The sequence below is a fragment of the Miniopterus natalensis genome, chromosome 8, assembly GCF_054644295.1.
Source record: "Miniopterus natalensis isolate mMinNat1 chromosome 8, mMinNat1.hap1, whole genome shotgun sequence".
Taxonomy (NCBI): Eukaryota; Metazoa; Chordata; class Mammalia; order Chiroptera; family Miniopteridae; genus Miniopterus; species Miniopterus natalensis.
In genome coordinates this window covers 36064456-36088512 of record NC_142088.1, presented here as the reverse complement: position 1 = coordinate 36088512, position 24057 = coordinate 36064456, and positions in this window count along the sequence as shown.

Sequence of the window (24057 nt, the reverse complement as noted above, 5' to 3'; positions counted from 1 at the left end):
TTTAATCTGATGGATCTTTCTGTTTTGTGCTTTGGTAACATATTATTCAAAGTGGAATAAAAAATTCTAGTTCTAGTTCTAGCACTATCTTGTTCAGTATAGCAGAGTGCTTAAGAACTAAATTTTTTTGCATCAGAAAGACATGAACTGGAATCCAGACTCATCCAATTCCTGAATATGTGACTTTCAAGTCACTTAGTCTTTCTCAATCTTAATTCTCACCTATAAAATAGGCATATCAATAATAAATACCCGATAGAGTTGTGGTAAGAATGAAATGAAATGGCATATAAAAATCTTCCCTGATGCCCAGCCAGGCATGGCTCAGTGGTTAAGCGTCGACCTAGGATCCAGGAATTTGTGGTTCGATTCCCGGTCAGGGGTGTGCAGGAGGCAGCCAACCAATGACTCTCTCTCGTCATTGATGCCTCTATCTCTCTCACTCCCTTCCTTCCTTTCTCTGAAATCAATAAAGATATATTTTTTAAAAAACCCAAGCATTCAAAAAATATATCTTCCCTGGCACATAAATTGCTCAAAAATTATAGCTGTTATTAATGTAATTAGCTTATTATTTTTCATTAGTAGAAACTGCATTTCTAAATCCAGGGTGGAAGTAAGATACTATACATTATATTATATAATGTACTACTTTATACCTTACCATGATGTGTAACATATCATGTATATTATAGCATATAAACTAAAATATAATGGTTTATATTATAGGATTTAGTCAAACTTGTCATTTCAGTAATAAAAATTTTGCACAACTGGTACATGTATATTATATCTTGCCTGAAATAAACTAAATCTAGAAAAATAAATTATTCACAATACCTATCACAGTGGGAGCGTTAGTGATTGGACTTGATGACTTTCCAGATTCCCTGTTGTCAGAAAGAGAACAGTGAATTTCATAAACAGCAGGACAGACCAAACCAAGTGGGAAAAGATGCAGAAAGTAGATTGGCCCTTGGGAGGGATAAGTGTTATTGTCATATCCACCTGCAGATGACAAAAGGGAGTTCAGTCAAACTGGAAATGTTAACAAGAATGGTGCAGGTAATTGGTTGGACTAAGCAGACTGTTAGCAGTGGCGAGAATTCAAGAAAGAGTTGGAACACAGCAGAGCAATGGGATGAAATACATAATTAAGTTATATTAGTATTAGCAGTAGCTAATATTAATGAATCCTTCTTATATGCTAAGAGTTGCACTTGTTAGCTCATTTAATCCTCATAACACTCTAATCTGGTGGACACTATATTATTTCTATTTATAAGTGAGGAAATGGAACTAAAGTGGAAAATGGTGAAACCTGATTCCAAACAAAAGTACTTGTCAGGTCTCTTTGGGTTGGAGTTTCTTCGGTATATTTAATCTCTGACAATGTATTATTCATGTTTAGAAGATCAGTTTGGATCATTTTTATATCTTTCATGTTTGTTCTTAACATGCTTTTGTTTTCCTCCACATTGTGAGCATATGGAATACAGGTGGGATAGCTCTTTTTTGTGTTGTTTATTAATTCTATCGTTTGCATAATTTCTGGTTCCATTTTGATTGCCTGAATAATTTCTTCCTTATTAAGGATCCTATTTTCCTGCTTCTTTGAATGCCTGGTAATTTTTGACTGTATGACAGACATTGAAAATTTTACTTTGTTGGCTGCTGGAAATTCATGTATTTAAAAAAATATTCTTGATCTTTATTATTAGACAGTTTAGTCTTTTTGAAACTTGCTTTTAAGTTTTGTTAGGTGGAACCAGTTCAGCCTTTAGGGCTAATTTCACCCACTAGTGAGTCAATACCTTTCTGAGGATTCCACTTGATGTTCAATGTATTAAGCCATTTTTCTGCATTAACTCGACAAACACCAACTCTTCCTGGCCTCTGGTGAGTGAGCTCCAATGATTGCTCTATTTAACCCCTTTGGGTGGTTCTTTCCATGGCCTTGGATAGTTTCCTCATATGTATAAAATGATCAGGACTCAGGTAAAGATTTGGTGGGAGTTGGAAGGAACTCTTAACTCCAGAGTTCTGTTTATCTGCAGTTCTCTTTATATCTGATTCTCTGCTCAAACTCTGGTTTTATTGGCCTATATGAACCCCCAATTTTGCCTTTCCAACTCAAGAGAATGCCTGATTTCCTCCTCTCTGCATTGTGTCCTGAAAACTTTCTCTAGGCAATAAGCTGGAGCAACCTTGGAACACATCCCATTGGATTTCTCTCTCTCAGGAGTAACTGTCATGTGCTACCTGCTCTCCAATGTCTGAAAACCATTGTTTCATCCCTGCCCCCCACCCCCAACCACCACTTTTTAGTTTGTTGAGACTAGTGGGTATTTCTAGTCTTTGTTTTTCCATCTTGACCAGAAGTAGATGTCTCTGGTATATTTTTACAAAGTTCCCTGAAGCTACATCCCGAGTGAGCACATAATTTATATCCTAAACAAAATGCACACAGTTTAATCAACACTTTCATGAACACATAGCATTCTACCTGGACTCAGTAAACTCTTCATTTTTAAAAACATATATCTTATTGATTTCAGAGAGAGGAAGGGAGAGGGGGGAGAAAGAGATAGAAACATCAATGATGAGAGAGTCATTGATCGGCTGCCTCCTGCACGCCCCCACTGGGGATCAAGCCCACAACCCGGGCATGTGCCCTGACGGGGAATCGAACCACGATCTCCTGGATCCTAGGTCGATGCTCAACCCCTGAGCCACGTTGGCTGGGCAATAATTGTGGTTTATGTTGTTCAACTGATATGGCTTTCTGACCAAACAGTTTGCTCCTTTAAAAATTCCAAGAAATTGGTAGTGACTGTCTGATCTATTGTTGGTGTAAAGAATTCTGAGATTGTGTTTGGACTAAGCTGAAAAGAATGACTTTTATTTTACTTTAAAAAACATTTTTAAGAAATCCTCACCTGAGAATATGTTTTTATTGATTTTAAAGAGAAAGGGAGAGGGGGAGAGAGAGAGAAACATCAATGTGAGAGAGAAACATAGATCGGTTGACTACCATACACACCAGGACCAGGAATCAAACTCACAACCTGGGTATATGCTCTGAATGGGGATCAAACCCATGACCTTTTGGTGTATGGGACGATGCTCCAACCAACTGAGCCACATCAGCTAGGGCTCCACAGTTAATTTTTATTCCAGCATGACCTGTTATACGTATTAACATGGCTCATGTTCTGAATTAAGAAAGGGTAACTACATCTGGCTCTGGTTTCATTGGGTTGCTTGGCTTGGGTAAGTCATACAGAGTTACCTAAGTTTCTATTTCTACAAAGGTAAAAGGTTTACAACACATATTCCACAGAGGTTGACTAATGATGAAAAATATATTGCTTAGTGATATATATATATATATATTTTTATAGTATATATATATATATATATACTATAAAAATATTTTTTAATTGAGGGAAAAATAAAATTTAGGTTAGTGATCAACTTTAGGGAGCAGGAAGAAGACAAAGGGAAAGATCTTACAAATATAGTCATTTTATTGTTCTTAAATTGGGTACAGGGCTCATAGTGTTTATTTCCTTCATAATTATTATCCTTTATAACTTATATAAATATTATATATACCTTTTGAATGTACAAAATATTACCCAATAAAACATAAAATAAGAAAAAAATAATTCCTTTGATAAAACACACTAGCATTTGAGTAAAGGATACTCAGAAGAGCAAAAAGATTCAGTTCAGTTCCCTATCCCTACATACATCTGTATTCTATGTTAGACTCTTCTAGTTTAATTTAACACATATGAAAGAGATTGCACAGGGTATTATGGGAGATAGTCGACACAAGCCTACTCGGACTTTCTTGTGGACACATAAAATATAATTTAACTCATATAAACATAATTTCTTCTGTGCTTATTACATATCAGTCACTGTGCTCTATACTAAGGATTCAAATATAGAAAAGTCTCTCTACTTTATAGTATTTCAATAGTACTGTTGGCCTCATAAGCTTGTATAGAATCCATTTGAAATACAGGAGAAGCTGCATCCAAGTCAAAGGTGACAGGAGACACAGACTGGGGTGACTTAACAGTTTCTAGTTCCCACAGTGGCTGAGCTTGATTTATCTGCCATCTCATCTAGCCATGTTATCTCTGCCTAGAATTTGATATGTGAGCAAGAATGGAAAGCTATTGATCATAAGTCACCTTGGGGTAGGACTCTGGAGGGAAAATCCTAAAGCTCTTGCTGCACGGGTCCCTGGGGTTGCCCAGGTTTCTGTTCTCTCCAAGGTTGAATTGCTCAGCTCTTCCTGAGATTTCTGGGAGGCATCAAGAATTTTCCCAATAAATCTTCTGTTTCTATTCTTTAACCACAATCCATTTCTGTCCCTTACAACCCATGAAATTTACCAGGTGCTGGAGGTTTCAGAATAGAGGCAGCATTTGAACTGAGACTTGAAGAATAAACATGGATTTTCTAGATAGACATCTAGGCAGAGAATATAGATTTTCAATTTGCATATTGGCTATTTGTCAGAGCCAGATTATTTTCACCCATAATAGTCCTTTGGAATCTGACTGGTCAGGGTGGACAATAGGAACAAACACTACTGAGAACAAACTTGAAAGATCTAGGAAAGACTGCATTAAAAGATGTCTCTTTTCTTCAGCAATCCATGTACTACAAGTTTTTGAGCAGATACCAAGTACAGATTTATGTTTTTGGTGGTGTTAGTTTAAAAACTAGTTATTTCATGCCAAGAGAAGTTTATATACACAAATTATATAATTTTAAAAAACCCTATTTTATACATCTAAAAATGAGGAAATTTAAATCATTTAACTGGAATACTCAAAATTGATCATTTATCTGCAAACATAACTGGGAAACCCAATAGCATAAAGTAGTCTATCAAATGATGGCATTATAGAATGCTCAGGCAAATATCTTGGCTTTAGTAAAGCCTACAAAATGTTAATTGGATTAAAGTCTCATTTGCTTATTACAGAGATTAGGTAAGCAGGTAACCAAATCAATCAGTTGATTTACTTGCCTTAATCAAATAAAAAGTCAATTAACTTGAAGGGAAAAAAGTCAATCATATAGATAAAACAGACAAAAAATAAGATCATTGTTGGATTAAAGAAAAATTCCATTTTGAGAGCAACTGGGTTGGCATAGTAAGAAAGAGCTGAAAAGCTGAAAGTAAAAACACGAAAAGTTTTGATCCTGAAAACTTTTTGGCCACTTCTTTTTGGTCTGATCATTCTATCCAGATTGCAACTGGATAGTTCTGCAGAGGCTTTGAGGGTCGGGAGGTCCAGGGTTGTTGAAAGGAATCAGCAGTTTTCCCAGGGACATAATGTAGCAAGCACCGACTTGCTCTCCCTCAGAGTATACCATCAGGCCAGGAATTTGCCAAACTAATCTAATTTGCCATGTAATTAGCAGATTTAAACACATGACCTCTCCTTGGACTCTCCAAAGAAACCTAAAGGATTTACAGCTTTGCCTGTCTGAGGGATTTAGAGTGTTTTCTGACCAAAATTCCTGTTCTATTGGAGATTAGTTGGACAATTTCTTAAACTTAGGATTTGTGTGTCTAAAAATCCACAAGACTTCAAGGAGCTAACAAATTCTCAGGAGCTTCTTAACTGCGGGTGCCCAAGTGCTTCTCTAACTGAGCCAGCAGCTGCACAAACCTTACATTAGAATCCTGACAGAGAAATGCAGGAAAGGACCAGGTGAAACATCAGCTATATATATTCTCAAATACAATCACACTGATGGAATCAACAAAAGCATTTTGTCCTTAAATGTTTAAAATTTTGTCTGTGCAGATATACACCTAAGGAATTTGTCAGCATGGCATGTCCTCAGAAATATAATAAGTGAGATAGGTATCCAAAGGTTTGGATACCATTTTGTTTTTAAATTCTGTTGCTTTTAAAAGATATACTTAGGAAGTAAAAATCAATAATTATGCATATGGTTGAAAATTGAAAAGTACCATTAAGCTTAAAATGAAAAATAAGTCCTTGACCAAACTTCATGTCTTGCTACCCAAATATAATCTTTTGGCTATTTTTTGCTGCTTCCTCTATTCTTAAGTCTCTATTTCTAAATGACAAACCGATATTACTATTTCTTCAAGTTATTAATTTAGGCATCCTGTTATCACAGATGTTATCACCTTTCCCCGCCTCTTACCCATCTCCTATTATATACAACTATTTTAAATTAAATCAATACTTAGTGTGAAATCATTACAATCTTGTAAATACTAGCCACTGCAGAGCTAAAGTGTATGCTCTATGCTATGATACATTTCTCCCTTTGCAGCAGTTTTTTACCTTGTAAAACTTTTTCATGTGTAGTACTTGCTCTCCACAAATCCTCTCCTACCCAGTGCCCAGTCAAAAGGCTCCATAAAATAAAGTGAACTCATGACTAGTTCTTCCTGGAAGGCATCTGATTGTGGTCTCTCTGTTCTCTTACTCCAACATGGGCTGCATGGCCGGTTACCTGGGGGTCCTCTTAGCTGCTTTATTTGGCTGGTTCCATTGGTCTCACATTTTACATTTTCTTCTTTTTTATTTTACTCCATGATTTTGTTGGGGCCCAGACTTCCATGGCTCCTATTGAAAGAATGAATGGAAGGAAAACATCTAATCCTCTGCACATCTGAATATGTCCTTATTCTAGATTCATCTTTGAATAATTTGATTCAAACTGCTTTAAGCAAATCATTACTTTTATAGAAATGAAAAGTTAAGGGATTGATCAGGCACAGCTGGATCTAGGTGTTCAAAAAATGTCTTTAGATTATCTCTCTTGTTCTGCTCTGCTCTGCTCTGTGGCTGCACTATCCTCAGACAATCTCTTCCTGCGTGGTGGTAAGATTCCATGAGCTCCAATCTTAAATCTTATCAGCCTAGAAAACCCTGAAAGAGAACTCTTTTTCCAGATTGACTCAGCCTGGATCTTGAACCCATCCTTGGACCAATTGCTATGACTGAGGTGAGGGGTGGTGGTGTGCAGTCAGCCCTGCCCGAACCACATGGACACAGTCAGATATGATTTTGAATGTAGTTAGAAAAAAGCACAAGCCAAATCTGGCATCAGATGATTAGACATGGAAAAAACTTAATAAGGATGAACTGAGAAATGACTTTAAAGAAAGGATATCAAGAAAGTGTTAATAAAGTAGCAGAAAGAACAAAGTATTGGCAAACAAGAAAATTAGGAGAAAGCAGAAATGCTGGGCTGAGGCAACTCCCACGTCAAAGTTACAAAGAAAGCAGAAAGAATTTCTTGTAAAGAACGAAGACACACAATCCTTGCTTGGATATGCTTTTAGATCATATATTGAATATAGACAATGTTTTGATTGAACTTAATTTCTTCTATAAGATACTTCTTTCTTCTACTCAGAAATGGCTAGTGAAGGAAATTTATAATTATACTTGCTGATATATCCCAGTAGCATACATATGATTGATGGTCATCTGGGGGAAACTGTGAACTAAATCACAATTTATTTGTAATAAAGTAGGAAAATATATTCATTGAAAGAAGAGTGGATATTTTCAGTGCTCTGGAAATAGAGTTCTTATTAATTTATAGATTTAAAAGGCCACTCTGACTCAGCCTCATAATTTGAGTAATAAAACTCTTCTAGTGGCTTTATAACAGATTTATAAAATAAATGAGCAAACTTAATCAAACCACAGTGCTTGGCCAGTACAAACGTTTTCGTTGTCAGCAATTTACTCTTTCATTTGAGAGATTTAGTTGTAAATATGAGTGGCTACATGCCTCATGTTCCATGAATATATTAGCTGGATCTTCATAAATGCATTCTTATGGTAAATTAAGAAAAGAACATTCTTAGCAATCAGCTGAAGTAAAAATATTTTTTTTCTTTTTTATAGTAATGAACAAACAATTTTTTTCAAGTTCCATAGAGATACATATTAAATGAATTTTTAAAAGAATCTCCAGGGTATTATATTTAAAGGAGTTAAGTTTCACCATTTATTATCATTTCAGTTAATTAGAACAAATATACAGAAGTGTCCACTTATTAGATGTTTTATGTATCTGGGGCTTCAACTTGGAAATACTTATATAGGCAGACAAGGTTATTGATTTATAATTTGCATTTTAAAATTAGAGACCAGAAAGATAAAAATAATTGTTGTCTATAGTTTGTAGTTGTTTCCTTGAATAGACTGTGCAAAGGGGCTGCCTACAGTGAGGGGGAGGAGCCTAGGAATTCCTTCTGCCCATGAGGTTCCAGTGGGGCTGATCTCACTCATATGTACCTTAAATTAATTCCATAAGTAAAAATTGATTATACATTATTATGGGGTCATAAACTTTCTTGAGGTTATGATGGATGTCACAGACCTAACCCCTGGTAAAATGCTCATTCATACAAACACACATAATATATGTAATTTCTGAAGATCAGCTATAAAATCCAGAATCTTTGGATCAGACTAAGTTCTTTTATGTATAGAGAAATGGATATTTCCTCTACAATATAAGTGTTGAAATAAACATGTAAAACAAGACATAGATTAATGTACTGATTTAGCTTGGGAAGCCACTTGTGTAAAAATTAGACGAATTTTACTCACAAGAGAATTTGCTTTAATGAAAAGAACTAAGAAAGGAGGAAAACTACACTTATTAGGGGGACATTGAGTCAAGGGAGGATGGGAGGTGGTACAGCCTGTCAAGTACTCCTGCTGACCTAGAGGGTTTCAGCCTGTGGGAGAAGACCTGGAGGATGGTGACAAGATTGCGTGGCAGTTTGGGGGTTGGGACTTGAGAGTAGAGAAAATTATTTGGTGAAGATTGCAATTTATGTGGAAATTGTTGAGAGGGAATGAAGCAAAGGGGAGAGGAAATTTGTAAAGTGTATATAGTGCATAAAGAAGGCAACACTTGTACATTTTATATAACAACTTTGAATAAATTTGTCAATTTTCAAAACCTAAAAATATAAATGCTCTACAACTCAGCATATCTACTCCTGCAGGAACTCTTATATATATACATAGATAAATTTTTATAGCAGCATTGTCAATAGTAGCAAAAATTAGGAAATATGTAAATAATATAAATATCCATTGATATAATAGACAAAGAAACTGTGAAATGGTCACAAAGAGGAACACTAAACACCAGTGAAAATTAATGAACCAGAGCTACATATATTAACAAGATGCAATCTGAAAATATAATGTGAGTAAAAGTAAGCAATTTAATATGTGGTATACACACATACATAAAGTTTAAAATGTATGACCAGATAGGGAGGAACAAGAAGGCGGCGTAGGTAACAGCTGCACCCTCAGCCTCCCGCAACCACATCAAAATTACAATAAAACAGAACCACCATCACTCAGAGCCTCCTGAAATCCGGCTGCACAGAAGCCCTACAACCAGGGAGCTGAGGAAGCACCGAGAGCGGGAGGAAGGGCGGAGACGCGGGGGATTGGGGCTGAATTCTGGAGACTCCGCCGCAGGCCCACACCTGGTGCCAAAGGTTAAACCTGGAGGGACAACTCGGCGGTGGAGGTTTCCCAGAGGTGAGAGGGGTCCCAGCCCCACAGCAGGAGCCATATTTGAGTCGCCAGCACCTGACTCACACCTTTGGCCCCGCCCGCCCCATGATTCCCGGAGGCCCCTCCCCTCCCCACCTGCAGGCTCAGCCAGGCCATTTCCAGGGGCTTTTCTGTGCAAGTGGTCTCTAGAGCCTCATGATTAGGACTTTCCTAAAATCTCTCAAACAAGCAGCAGCTGGCCCCATAGGGCTTGATAAGTGGCCCCAGGCCTGGCACTAGTAGCAGCTGCACTGGCTCATAGCTTGGCCTCTCCTGGGCACCTCCAAGCCCAGCACAAGTAGCAGCCAACTACGGTTTGCTAGATAGCTCATGCTGGGTAGCCCTGGGCAAGGCACTGACACAGGCTGACTTTGTACCTCCCTGGAGTCCCGAGACAGTACACCTAGTGGTCAGACTTGACCACATTGGATTACAACCCTACCACAGCCACGAGTGACACACTCAAGGGGCACAATTGGTGAACACCAAAGCTCCACTGAAGTAAATCCTGCTCCATAAGGGTGTCTCCAGCACAGCAGCTCTCTGGCCATAGTTGCAGCTGGTCCTCACAGCTGATTGGCCTGGGGGTCAGTTCCTCTCAGTGACAACAAAAGCAACCAAGGTGCAACTACAACAGGACAGTGCATTCAGCCCACACAGGGGAGCACCTGGAAGGCCCAGCTCAGGTGACTGGGGAGGCTGAGCCACTGGACCCTACAGGACACCTACTACACAAAGCCACTCTACAAATTCCAGGAGACACAGCAGCTCTACCTAATACCTAGAAACAAACACCAGCAAGCAGCCAAAATGTGGAGGCAAAGAAACATATCACAAAGGAAAGAAGAGAAGAAATCTCTAGAAAAGGAACTAAATGAAATAGGTCCAAGCAAGCTAACAGACACAGAGTTTAGAATAATGGTTATAAGGATGCTCAAGAATATTAGTAAGAGTATGATGAAAATAACTAAAAAAATCGATGACATAATAAAGTACCAATTTGAAATGAAGGCTACACGAACTGAAATGAAGAATAATTTACAGGGAATCAACAGTAGAGTAGAGGATGCTGAGAATCAAATCAGCAATTTGGAACATGAAGAAACAAAAAACACCCAACCAGAAGAGCAAAAAAAAAAAAAGAATCCAGAAATATGAAGACAGCATAAGGAGCCTCTGGGACAACTTCAAGAGGCTCAACATTCATATTATTGGGGTGCCAGAAGGAGAGGAAAGAGAGCAAGAAATTGAAAACCTATTTGAAAAATAATGACAGAAAACTTCCCCTACCTGTGGAAAGAAATCGACTTACAAGTCCAGGAAGCACAGAGAGTCCCAAAAAAGAGGAGCCCAAAGAGACCCACAGCAAGACACATCATAATTAAAAGGCCAAAGGTTAAAGACAAAGAGAGAATCTTAAAAGCAGCAAGAGAAAAGCAGTTAATTACATACAAGGGAGCACCCATACGACTGTCAGCTGATTTCTCAACAGAAACTTTGCAGGCCAGAAGGGAGTGGCAAGAAATATTCAAAGTGATGAAAAACATGGAACTACAACCAAGATTACTCTACCCAGCAAAGCTATCATTTAGAATTGAAGGTCAGATAAAGAGTTTCTCAGACAAGGAAAATCTAAAGGAGTTCATCACCACCAGACCAGCACGAGAGGAAATGTTGAAGGGTCTTCTTTAACAAGAAGCTAATGAACAAAAGAATCTGATGAACTAAATAGATCCAGTGACATTGACGCATGTAACAGGTGATCATATTTCAGAGGGAAGAGGGAAGGGGGGTGAAGGGTGGGAAGAGATTAACCAAAGAAGTTACATGCACATATGCATAACCCATGGACACAGACAATGATGAGGTGAAGGCCTGGGGAGGGGGTGGGAGCAAGGTGGAGGGGGTCAATTGGGGGGGGGGATGGGACACCTGTCATACTTTCAACAAAAAAGATAAATTAAATACATAAATAAATAAAATGTATGATCATGCCATTAGAAATATTTAAGTATTTAGTGAAAGAGCAAATAAATGCATGGAAACAATCAACATCAAATTAATGAAAGGGGTTACCTCTGGGAAGGTGGTGAGGGTATTCCAGCAGAGATGAGTACACAGGTGGCTTCAATTCTATTAGCACTATTTTTTATCAAGGTGAGTAGTGGGTACATCTGTGTTTGTTGTATTAGCCTTTGTTCCTTATGTGTACATTAATTATAAGAAAAATTAATGATTACCACAATCAAGGTAATTAACACATTTATCAACTCAGCTACCTTTGTGTATGTGCAGTGAGGACACTTAAGATCTACTGAAGTGGGTTATTCTTTAATGATAAAAGGAACATTTGAGAAGAAGTTATAAGATGTCTAAGTCTCTATGAACCTAGAAATGCCTCTCCCCTTTCGTGTAATTTTCAGAGATTTAATGAAGACTTAGTATGTTTCATTGCTTTTCATTTGCTGACTATTTATTTGAATGAGACATTGAGTCATGGGTGCTTCTCACTGGGTTTCTTGATTTATTTGTAGCACATTCTAAAAGCTCTCAGCTGATATTTTGGACTTAGACTGCCCTTTGGGTTAAAATCACTATCTAGTCTCAAACCAAAATTAAAATTTTACCATGTCCATTTTAATTACCTTGCACATTCAAGTCTTTAATTCATTTTCATGGATTTTTGTGTGCACTGTGAGGTAGAGAGAAATTTTCCTTTATTTAAAAATGGGTATCCAGTCATCCCAGTACCATTGACTGGTTTGTTCTTTCCCCAGTTATCTACAATACTGTCACATCATTTCCAAATGTGTTATACGTCTGTTTCTGAGCTCTGTTCTGTGTTACATTGCCAATGTGCTAGTCATTTTTTGGCTTTATTATAAATCTTTAAATAATTTTTTTTTCAATTACAGTTGACATATATTAGTTTCAGGTGTACAACATAGTGATTAGGCATTTATATAACTTATGAAGTGATCACCCTGATAAGTCTAGTTCCCATCTGATACCATACATAGTTACTAGAATATTATTGACTATATTTTCTATGCTGTACCTTACACCCCCACGACTGTTTTTATAATTGGCATTTTGTTATAATAACTCTTGATAGAACACTTCTACTGTTTCTCTCTCTCTCTCCTTATCCTCTCCCTGGGAACATCTTGGCAATTCTTGGCTTTGGCCTTTCCACAGGAATTTTAGCACTTGTCAAATTCCTAGAAAAGCCCTTAGGGAAATTTGATTGTAATGCATGGAATCTATACATTAATTCAGAAAGAGCTAGGACTCTTAAGAGCTGAATATTCTTATTCACTACCGTATCTTCTTTATTTATTTAGATTTTCTTTCATAGCTTGCAACAAAATTTTATAATTTTCTCCATAAAAATTTTAAACATATTTTATTAGATTAATTTCTAGGTACTTTATGTTTTTGCTGCTACAGAAATTAGCCTTTTCTTAAGAAGTATGCTTTTTAACATTTTTGTTTTCACTGGCATACAGAAATACAATTGATTTTTGAATATTGATTTTATATCCAGTCACTTTGCTACACTTTATTAACTTGAATAATTAAAAAATGTATTTTAATGTTATCTATGAATAAGTAAAATTTGGTTTGTTCCTTTTCAATCCTTCTATCTTTTAATTAATTTTCTTCTCTCACTGTGTTAACTAGAATAGGAAAATATAGCTGGATTAGGATTAGGTATCTCGATGTGAGGACAGAAATACCATGTTAAATACAAGTAGTTATAGTAGTTATCTTTCTCAATATTGATTTTTAAATGGAAAATTTCCAAAATTTCTCCATTAAAAATGATACAGCAGTAGTTTTTGGTAGATACCCTATATCAGATATGTAAGTACAATTTTTTTACATGAATTTTCTAGTATCTGGTTGCATTCTAGTAGGAGATGGGGGCTTTAGCCCAAATGCTTAGACATTCATTTTTTATTATCCAAACATCACACACACCCAGTTCTTAAGAAATGGATGTCATTCCTGGAAGAGAAAAGGAAGTCATCAATTGAACTGCTTTTATAATTTGAAGTTTTTGGCCAGTCCCCTTGCTGTGGACCAGATCTCTTATCAGCTACTTAGTAGCTGAGTAATTGCTATTCAGAATTTTTTTTTTTTTTGCAAGAAATAGCATGCCAGGGACTAGAGAAATGAACTTTCAGAACAATTGGAACATCAATAAATAACATAGTGGTGAAAAACACTGATAATTGAGAAATATTGTCAGCTAAATGAGAGCCTAAACTTCTAAGTTTATGGAAAAATACTCCACTGCTCTAGAGAAGGCATATGTTAAAGTAGTCAGTTACTGGGACACACACATGAAATTAATAACCAAGCTTGGAGAAATACTTCACCTAGGTGTTCAGGATGGACAAACTATTACATCATGTCATCCACCAGGGGGCAATAATGTGATGCTTGAAGTCTTGAAGTTCCAGAATACTAGTGCTGAAAGAAGAGTTGGGATCTAAGCAACAGTGCCACCTTGAGCACAAGCAAGGCAGATATTCTTCCTGCTGCTTGATATGGGGCCTCAGATAATGGCCTCTGCCCCTGATCAAGGTGACAGTGGGGCAAGATGTGTCACAGTAGGATCACACATTTTTATCACTCATTACTGGGCATCTTTCAAACTCTTGTATGGGTAGAACAGATTCACGAATCACTCTCAGGCTGCACACACATTTGGAGGTGGGAAATATCCCCGTTTGTTTCCGTTGTAAAGAGAAACATCACCTCCAATGGTTAGGAAACAACCAAACCCCTTTCTAGACAGGACTTGTAGGGCACCAGGATTGGATCTTCGTGATTGTTTCCTGGGAACTTCCCTTCCTCCCAGTTCCAAAGTTTGTGAGTAGGGTGGATTGAGTGTACCTGAGAAGAATCCTGTTCAAAGAAGGAAACAGAGTGAACAGAGAGAGTAAAATTCCTTTTCTGAAAAGAACCAGAAAGATTTAATTGGGACACAGAGTATTTAATTCACTAGATGTCAGAGGGTTAGGCTGGGAGTGAGGGTTGGTTCTCTGTTGATTTCTATACTAAGGTTTTGGAGTCCTGAGGCAGGACAGGAAGATAGCTGTGGGTGGGATGGACTAACCCAACCTGCAGAAACAGAAGCACAATGAATATTTTGTTTCCTTTGCTAGTGTGTAGTGGGTATGCGATCAAATGATCTGTCCACATCCTTGTCAGAATAATCCTAAAATGTAAATTTGAAGGCAAATAACCTACTCATTTTTTAAAATATGTCAATTACTTTGGCATTTCATCATTAATTTTTTGTTCTAAATTAATGCTTACCCATGTCTCTTGGTTGTTCTTTCTTCTCCCTTTGTTGCTTCCTCAGTAACAAGGTGAAACTTGGAGATTGTGGAAAGATAAAAAGCTCCAGATTGGTAAATAAATAAGAAAAAACCTTTGTCACAGAATAGATAGAAAACGACATGATTTGTGGGGCCTAGTGCAACATGAAAATGTAGGCCCCTTGGTCAGAAAGCAAGAAAAAAAGTGCCATTAAAAAGTACTGCTGTATAAAGCTTTCTTCATAAAACTGTTTTATTTCTTATAAGACATAGTAAAGATAATTGTCATTTTAAGTAAATAAAAATTAAAAATGTGAATTATTAGCATGAATTTTACCATTCATCCTTACATGGTGTAGTGCCAATTTTAATAAGTATTTAACTTATGCGGAATCACCAGTATTTCACAGCTCATATGTACATATGTATTGCATTTTTGCTTAAACAATTGAAATCACAAAACTGTTTTATCCATTTCTTGTTACCCACACATTCTACCAACACTCTGTCTTTGGATTACAGATGAGTAATGAAAAACTGAAAGGAAAAGGGACTATGTATGGGTTGCTCTACCTTTCCCTTTTCTTTTATGTTAATTGTCAGCATAAATTTTTGCTAAGTAGTATGAATAAGAGAGAATAGGGTTCTTTGGATATTTATGTTTCTTAGAATATCACTAATTTCTGCATGACCTCTTGGGGCTGTCAGGGTCCCCACTTATTTAGTCTTAAATGTGTTGGTATAGAATGAGCACAGCATCTGGTGGACCCACGATGCATGGGAATTTGGTGAGACCCAAAGCTAGTACAAGTTAAATTTGTTGTGGAAGCCACATAGCAATTACTAATACTATATTAAAATTCACAGTTGTCTCATGTCATTGATGGTTCCTTTTTTTTTTTTTTTTTTTTTAAATCTGTCCATGCATTCATTCATCCAACAATCCATTTATCTATTTATCAGAGTTTGAACCGGCTTGGCAGGCATCTCTGCTCAAGGTAGTTACTCAAGGCCAGGGCCAATAGAGAAGTTCTACAAATTGTGATTAGTTGCTTTGTCTTATATTTCTCCTTTAAGCCATAGATTTCCCATCTATTTTTATTTCAGATACAATTTATATGTCACGGTGAAGAAATCAGGTTATTTTATGTAGTTTTTCATAAAAGAACCCTAAAAATTCCACCAAAAATGAATTCCACCAGTAAATGAATTCAGTAAAGTAGAATACAAAATTAATACTTAGAAATTGGTTGCATTTTTATTACACCAATAATGAACTATCAGAAAGAGAAATTAAGAAAATCCCAGAGCGAGCAGTAAATTGGGGCAAGTGTGGGGTGTGCACGTAGAGGGCTGGGTTCCGGGGCCACTCTCACCTGCTTTTGGAGGCCTGGGAAGCAGAGAGGGACTGGTGCAAAGCTCCATGCATCAGCGCCTTTCTTCTTCCCTTTGGAGAAAAGTTGGCCTCCAGGACTGCTAGGTTTCAAGGGGTTGAGGTGACTTCAAGCTTTACCAAGGTGCAAGAAGTTGGTTGAGGGGAGGCGTTGGAAGGCTGGTGCAAGGTGAGGAGGGCAGTTTCCAGAGAAGCTTGGACACTGTGTTGCACCTGTTGTCACCATCACTCATTCAGCCAAGCAGGCAGAGTGGCACAGGTCCTTGGCTAGGATCTGCTGCTCAGCCAATCCTGGCTCTGGCACCCGCCCCAGGCCCACACCAGAGCGGCTCCCAGGGGCCCCACCGGCTTAGCACCAGCTGTCTGCACAGAGCCTCTGGAGCTGGCCCTCCATGAAGCCACCGGTGCTCGGGAGAGGGTGGGGACTGTGCAACTTGGCTGCAGCGGCCAGTAGTTTTGGGATCTCCTTTGAAAGAACACTGCTTTGTAAAAAATATTTCTAATAGGTAGCTGAAGATATAGGATTTTGGCAATATGCAATATAATATACAAGTTGTAAAAAATTACAACTAGGTAAACTTATGTTTTAAAAAAAATCCCATTTACAACTGCTTCAAAAAGAATAAAATGCCTAAGAATAAATTTAACTAAGGAGGTAAAAGACCTGTACTTGAAAAACTTTAAGATACTGGAGAACGTAATTGAAGATACAAACAAATAAAAGGATATATGGTTCTCACGGAGGAAGAATTAACATTGTTAAAATGCCCACACTCCCCAAAGCAATCTACAGATTCGGTGCAATCCCCACCAAAGTACCAATGGCATTGTTCACAGAACTAAAACAAATAACCCTAAAATTTATATGGGACCACAAAAGACCCTAAACAGCCAAAGCAATATTGAGAAAGATGAACAAAGTTGGAAGTATCACGCTACCTGATATAAAACTATATATGATGCCATAATAATCAACAGAGCATAATGCTGGCATGAAAACAGACACATAGATCAATGGAACGTAATAGAGGGCCCAGAAATAAACCCACATCTATTTGGTCAATTAATCTATGACAAAGGAAACAAGAATATACAATGAGGTAAAGACAGCCTCTCCAATAAATGGTGCTGGGAAAATGGGACAAATACATGCAAAAGAATGAAACCGGATCACTTTCTTGCACCAAATAGAAAAATAAACTCAAAATGGATTAGACTTAAATGTGAGACCTAAAATCATAAAACTCCTAGAAGAAAACATAGGCAGTAAACTCTTTGACATTGCTCTTAGCAATATTTTTTCAGGCATATCTCCCTAGGCAAGGGAAACAAAAGAAAAAAACAAACAAATGCGAATACACCAACGTAAATAGTTTTTAGACAGCAAAAGAAACCAACAAAATGAAAAGACAACCTACTGAGTGGAAGAACATGGTCGCCAATGACACATCCGCTAAGGGGTTAATATCCAAACTAGATAAGGAACTCAAGCAACTTAACACCAAAAAACCCAAAAAACACCACACCCCAAAATCCAGTTAAAAAAATGGACAAAGGACCTGAATAGACATTTCTCCAAAGAGGGCATTCAGATGGCCAATAAACATATAAAAAGATGTTCAGTGTCACTAATCACCAGGGTAGTGCAAATTAAAACCACAATGTGATATTGCCTCATGCCTATCAGAATGACAATCAATTAGTCAACAAACAAGCGCTGGCGAGCCTGTGGAGGAAAGGGAGCCTTCGTGCACTGCTGGTGGGATTGTAAATTGGTGCAGCCCCTGTGGAAAGCAGTACAGAGGTTCCTCAAAATTACCATATGATTTCACTTATATGTGGAATCTGCAAAACAAAATAAAGGAACAAACAAAGCAGAATCAAACTCATGGGTACAGAGAACAAATTGATGGTTGCCAGATGGAAGAGGGGCTTGGGGATGGGTGAAGAACATGAAAGGGATTAAGAAGTACCGACTGCCGGTTATAAAAATAGCCATAGGGATAGAAAGTACACCGTAGGGAAGATAGTAACTCTGTAATGACTGTATGGGGTCAGATGGGTACTAGGCTCACTGGGGTGATCACTTTGTGAGATATGCAAATGTACAATCATTATGCTGTACATCTGAAACTAATAGACTGTTATATGTCAACTGTCATTGGAAAATAAATTAATAAAATAAAGTTTCTCACAGTTTGGCTTTTGCTAATGGCATCTTCACTGTATATTTTAATATTTCCTTCTGTTCTCTTTCTTATGTAAATGTATTGTTTTCTCAAGGCTTGATCAGATGGAGGTAAGAAATGTTTTACAAAACTTTTTATTTTTTTACATATTTTTTTGGTCAAAGCACGCTGCGACTAACCTCAAAAGGGATGGAGGAGTGAATCAGCAGCCACCGAATCAATACCTTGGTCTTCAATTTCTTCTGCATTTTTGGTCTCTAGGGTTTTCAGTACTTTGTTCGGAGCTCAGATCTTCATTTAAAGAGATGTTTATCATGTCTTACTTTGTATTTCTAGGTATTTATGGTAATTAGGAGGGTTTATTAAAAATGTCATTGTGGTACATAGCCTTCAAATATAGCAGCCAACAGTCCCTCCCATTCTTTTATGCTCATGCTGCTTCTCACATCAAGAAGCTGAGTCTATTTTCTCTCCCCTTGAGTCTTCCCAATAGGATGTGGTGGAAATAATATCCTGGGACTTATGAGCCAAGGTCTTGAGAGTCTGGCAACTTCTGCTTTTATCCCCTTGGAGCCCAGCCATCATGCTATGAAGGAATTTAGGCTAGACTAATGAATATTAGCGACCACAGGAAGAGAAGCCCTGGATTATGAGTGGGCACCTTTGAATGTTCCAAACCACAGCCCAGCTTGCAGTGAAATGCAGGTATGCTAGTGACCCAAACTGACACCATTTGAAACAGAACAAACCAGCTAAGCCATGCCAAATTCTCGACTCACAGGATCATGAGAAATAACAAATTGGTGTTTTAAGCCATTAACATTTAAGGCGATTTGTTTCACAAAAGATAGTGAGACAGTGCTACTTGCCAGAAAACATGAAGGATCTTTTTTTACATGCAAATATAACATATTATGTCTTTGATGTATCTCATACCCACAGTACAGTGGAAAAGAGACAGATATATAATTAAAATATGATTCAATAAATAGTATAATAAAAGCATGCACAATAATACTACGAGGGTCATCCAAGCCAGCCCTGGGAGAGGGGAAAAGGGGGTCAGTAGCATAGAGTTATTCATAATCTTGTTTTAAATGAATTCCTCTGTTCTTTTTGGGCAAGTGACTACATCTTATCATTTTTGAACATACTTTGACTAGTATGCTTTTGGGTACATTGCTGGCACATAATTAGTGACTGAGCTCAATGTGGTCTAATTTTGGAAAAACACGTAAATCACATTGTTTTTAATCTCAGTTTACTAAGAATATACAATTGATGTAGCATTAACATAACTTTTCCGTGACTCAAGGCTTGAGTGCCCATACTGATAGTGACATGGTGTGATTTCAAGTGCCTTATGAAATAAAAGCCCTAAGGTTCTTTCTTCTCCTCAGGCTGGAGGTTCAAATTTCAGTGTAAGTATGCTATTGCTTTAGCTAAGTAAGGGCCGTGAGGCTAGCCAAATATACCTCTTCCCAGGAGGAGACTGTCACTCAGCTGTGATGAGTTATTTCACTCCAATATAGATTGGTTTCATATCATTCCAGACAGCTTGTTCGAATGGAAAAAGAAGCAGAGGAAATCTTAGGATGTGAAGGGATCTGCTAAAGATGATCATTGCCTACCTACACTTTAGCTGAGGGACTGGTCCCAATCTTCTTGTTAAAAATGAAACAGAAAAGAGTGGAGATTGTCACACTCTGTATGTGCCCACACATTTTCCCAAAGGACAGAATATTCATTTCTCCTAGATTTAAAATCTATTATTTTGTTATAAAGTACTCTTTCAGAAAGAATATCTAGTTCTTTTTGGTATGTTGGTTTCTTAAAAAATGATTTCAAACCAATTAATTCTTAGAAATTGTGGTAACATATATAACAAAATTTACCGTTTTAACCATTTTTAAATGCACAACCATCAATGCCATCCATCTACAAAACGGTTTTTAAATCTTGCAAAACTGGAACTCTATATCCATTATACAATAACTTCCCATTTCCCCTCCCCCAGCCTCTCCCAACCACCATTCTACTTTCTGTCTCTATGCATTTGACTCCTCTAAGTACCTCATATGAGTGGAGTCATACAGTCTTTGTTCTTTGTGACTGGCTTATTTCACTTAGCATAAAGTTTTAAGATTCATCCATGTTGTAGCATGTGTCAGAATTTCCCTGGTATGCTGGTTTTTATGACCTTCTTTCAATGTTTGTTATAACTTCTAAAAGAGTCATCTCCAGACATAGAAAGTTAATGAACATAGAAAGAAAGATAACCCCTCTGTATCAGAAAATCAAAATGAATGTCAGTGCCTGATGGTGAAAACTTCAGGTATATTTTTAACTTTAACACATGTAAGAGTGAGGCTCTAAATTTCCCTTTATATCCCTTTAGAGACAAGTTCCTTGCATGAAGAGGAATGGTGCTGGCAGCCTCCAGGGAGCACCAAAGGCTGTGAGTTTGCTTGCCTCAAGCCTTAGCCTGAAGACCTTTATAGCAGGTTTAGAAATAGCAGGTTACCTGGGTCCTGTTTGCGGTCCCATTGATATTCATCACTGCATAGAATTCCTAGCTGGGGAATTTGAGGGAGAAAATAATTCCAAGGTTTCCTTCTAATTCTGCTAGGAGGCCTGGGGAAGTAGTAAGCAAAATAACTCTGTTATATTCTGTTAACTCAGCTTAACCCTCAAGAGAATGACCTGAAAACCTGAGGGCTCTAAAGTCACACCAAGGTTATAGATTCTTTCACCACAGGGCCACAGGAGAGGAAATATTTATTATATGCTAGGCTTTGGGTTAGATACTTTTCAAATAGTAGCTTATAAGTTATCTATTACATTGTTTTTAAAAAATAATAATAAAGGTTAGTACTTTGTCAAAGTCAAGTTGCTAATAAGTGTCAGAAAGAGAAAAATCAGGTCCAATTCTAAACCATGGTACCTCTGGAAATGTCTATTATGCACTGGACATAATTATGGCTATTTTTATTGTATTCCCTTTAATGGCTGAAAGGAGGTCATTTTTTCAATTCATAGGTTAGAGGACTTTGGTATCCTTGGAATTATTATGGAATTTTGAAGTACTCTAACAACAACTCAGTTGATTCTGGCTTGATGCTTATTTAAAAAATGAATAACTAGATGTTCTATGATTTACTTACAAATGCTTGAGCTTGTCCAAGTCACAGGAATAGACTTGGCATGATCTTGTTTATTAGAACTAGATTCCAAAAAGTGTAAATCCCAGGAAAATTAGGATTTTTTTTTTTTAATCTTTCAAACTCTGTTTAGTGAGTTGAATACAGCAGGGGAGTGCAAATACCACTGTTAATGAGTTTCTATTCTAACAACAGTTTGTTTACCTCACCCAATGTGTTGATTAAAAAAAACATTTAAGATATATTAAAAATATAAAACCTGCCCTATAATAATAACCAACCAACTGTCATGTGATAACAATGCTCAGGGGCACCTTTTATCTAAGGATTTCACAGTGTTTTATATACTCATTAGCTCACAACCCATCTGTTTTGCTCCATTTTATAGTGAAGGAATGGATGTGCCATGGAGATCACACAATATGTTGGTGCAGTACCTTAATAGGGAATTCTTCAAATTCTGAGTGTTCCGCCTGTCCATTCCGGACTTAGTATGAATTCACCAGACACGGGAAGCAAGGAGCACAATAGCTAATAATACTGAGAGTGTATTAAATGCTAGGCTTTGTACTAAATCCTTTATAGGTACTAGGTCATTTATACCTTTAAGAATTCTATGGGTCCTTTCCTCAGCAGCACGTATACTAAAAAAAGAATTCTATGTGGTAGATGCTATTATTGTCAGATGGAACTGAAGACCAGAGAAGTTACTTGACATCAATTTACAGTAAGTGATAGAGCCAGGATTCAAACCAGGCACAGCCCATGTTCTTACTCATCTCATGACATTGCCTCTCAACATAATAGGCTTTGTATTTTTAAACACACTGGAGCTTAGTGAGGTTGCAGAGAAATCAGTCATTTTGCTTTGAAATGTATAAAGTATTTACCAGTATATTAGTAAGGATTCTCCAGAGACATGGAACCAACAGGATGTGAGTATTAATATGTGTGTGTATATATATATATGTATAGATGGAATGGGTTTACATAATTATGGAGGCTTTCAGTCTTTGGTAGGTCCAAAATCTTTAGGGTAAGATGAAGACCCAAAAAAGAGTTGCAGTCCAAGTCCAAAGACAGTCTTTTGGCAGAATTCCTTCTTTCTCAAGAGAGGTCAGTCTTTGTTCTAGTAAGGCTTCAACTGATTGGATGAGTCCACCAACTTAATTGTTCATCTCATCCAAAAAATATATTCATAGAAACATTCAGAAGAATGTTTGACCAAATACCTGGGCACCATGGCCCAGTCAAGCCAACACATAAAATTAACCATAGTTGTCTGCTATTGGCTTTACCTCTGAGTGTACTGCCAGGGTTCTAGCCCTGCATTTAGTGTTCATTTTCTCTCAGCTAGTCTTTCATCATAGCTCTGGCTTATTAAGGATCTTCACTGTGGACTGTCTCAGTCATCTGAACCTCCTCCATTTCACCTCCCCTCTGAAACTCACTTGGTTTTGGTTTCCTGTTCTCTATGGTTGGTTCTCTCTACTTCTCAAGATGACTAATTTAAGAAACCTGAAAATTCTAAACACAATTCTTAGCTTCCCAGGTAATAAAAAAAGACCAATGAAATTAACTCTTTTACATTTAGGTCTTCAATTTTACACCCTACTGGAAACCATGGTGGGCACTTACTGATTGTTCAGCAAATTAATGAATGTGTTTGGAGCTTTGGCCAATTCTTATAGTTTCTCTCTCTGTTTCCTCATCTGTAAAATTGTGATACTATTACCTGGTTATTCAGGTGTATTAGGAGGTACATATCAGAACATTCACATTAAAATGTCTTTAGGAGAAACCAGATGGCGGCGTAGGTAACAGCTGCAACCGCCGCCTCTCGCAACCACATCAAAATCACAACTAAAACACAGAACCACCAGCACTCAAAGCCTCCTGAGATCTGGTTGCACAGAAGCCCTACAACCAGGGAGCTGAAGAAGCACCGAGACCGGGAGGAGGGGCGCAGTCGCGGGGGGATTGGGGCTGAATCCCGGAGACTCGGCCACGGGCCCACCCCCGGTGCCCCGGGTTAACCCGGAAGGGAATCTCGGCAGCAGAGGTTTCCCGGAGGAGCGAGGGGTTCCAGCCCCACAGCAGGCCCTCTGCCCAGGGCTGGGAAGAGATGTCCCCACAACTCCGGGCTGTGAAACCAGCGGGGACTGTCCCTGAGGGTCGCCGAGGCTGCGGGAGCCCCAGCAGCTCCTCTAAAGGGCCCGCGCACGGACTCACTCGGACGCTCCCTCTGAGCCCAGCGCCGGGCAGCAGCCTGAAAGGACCCGGGACACTCGGGGAGGAACTAACCTGCCTGAGATCCGGGTGAGAGGTGGAGGGCGGCTTCCTCCCGGGCAGAAGGGCTGG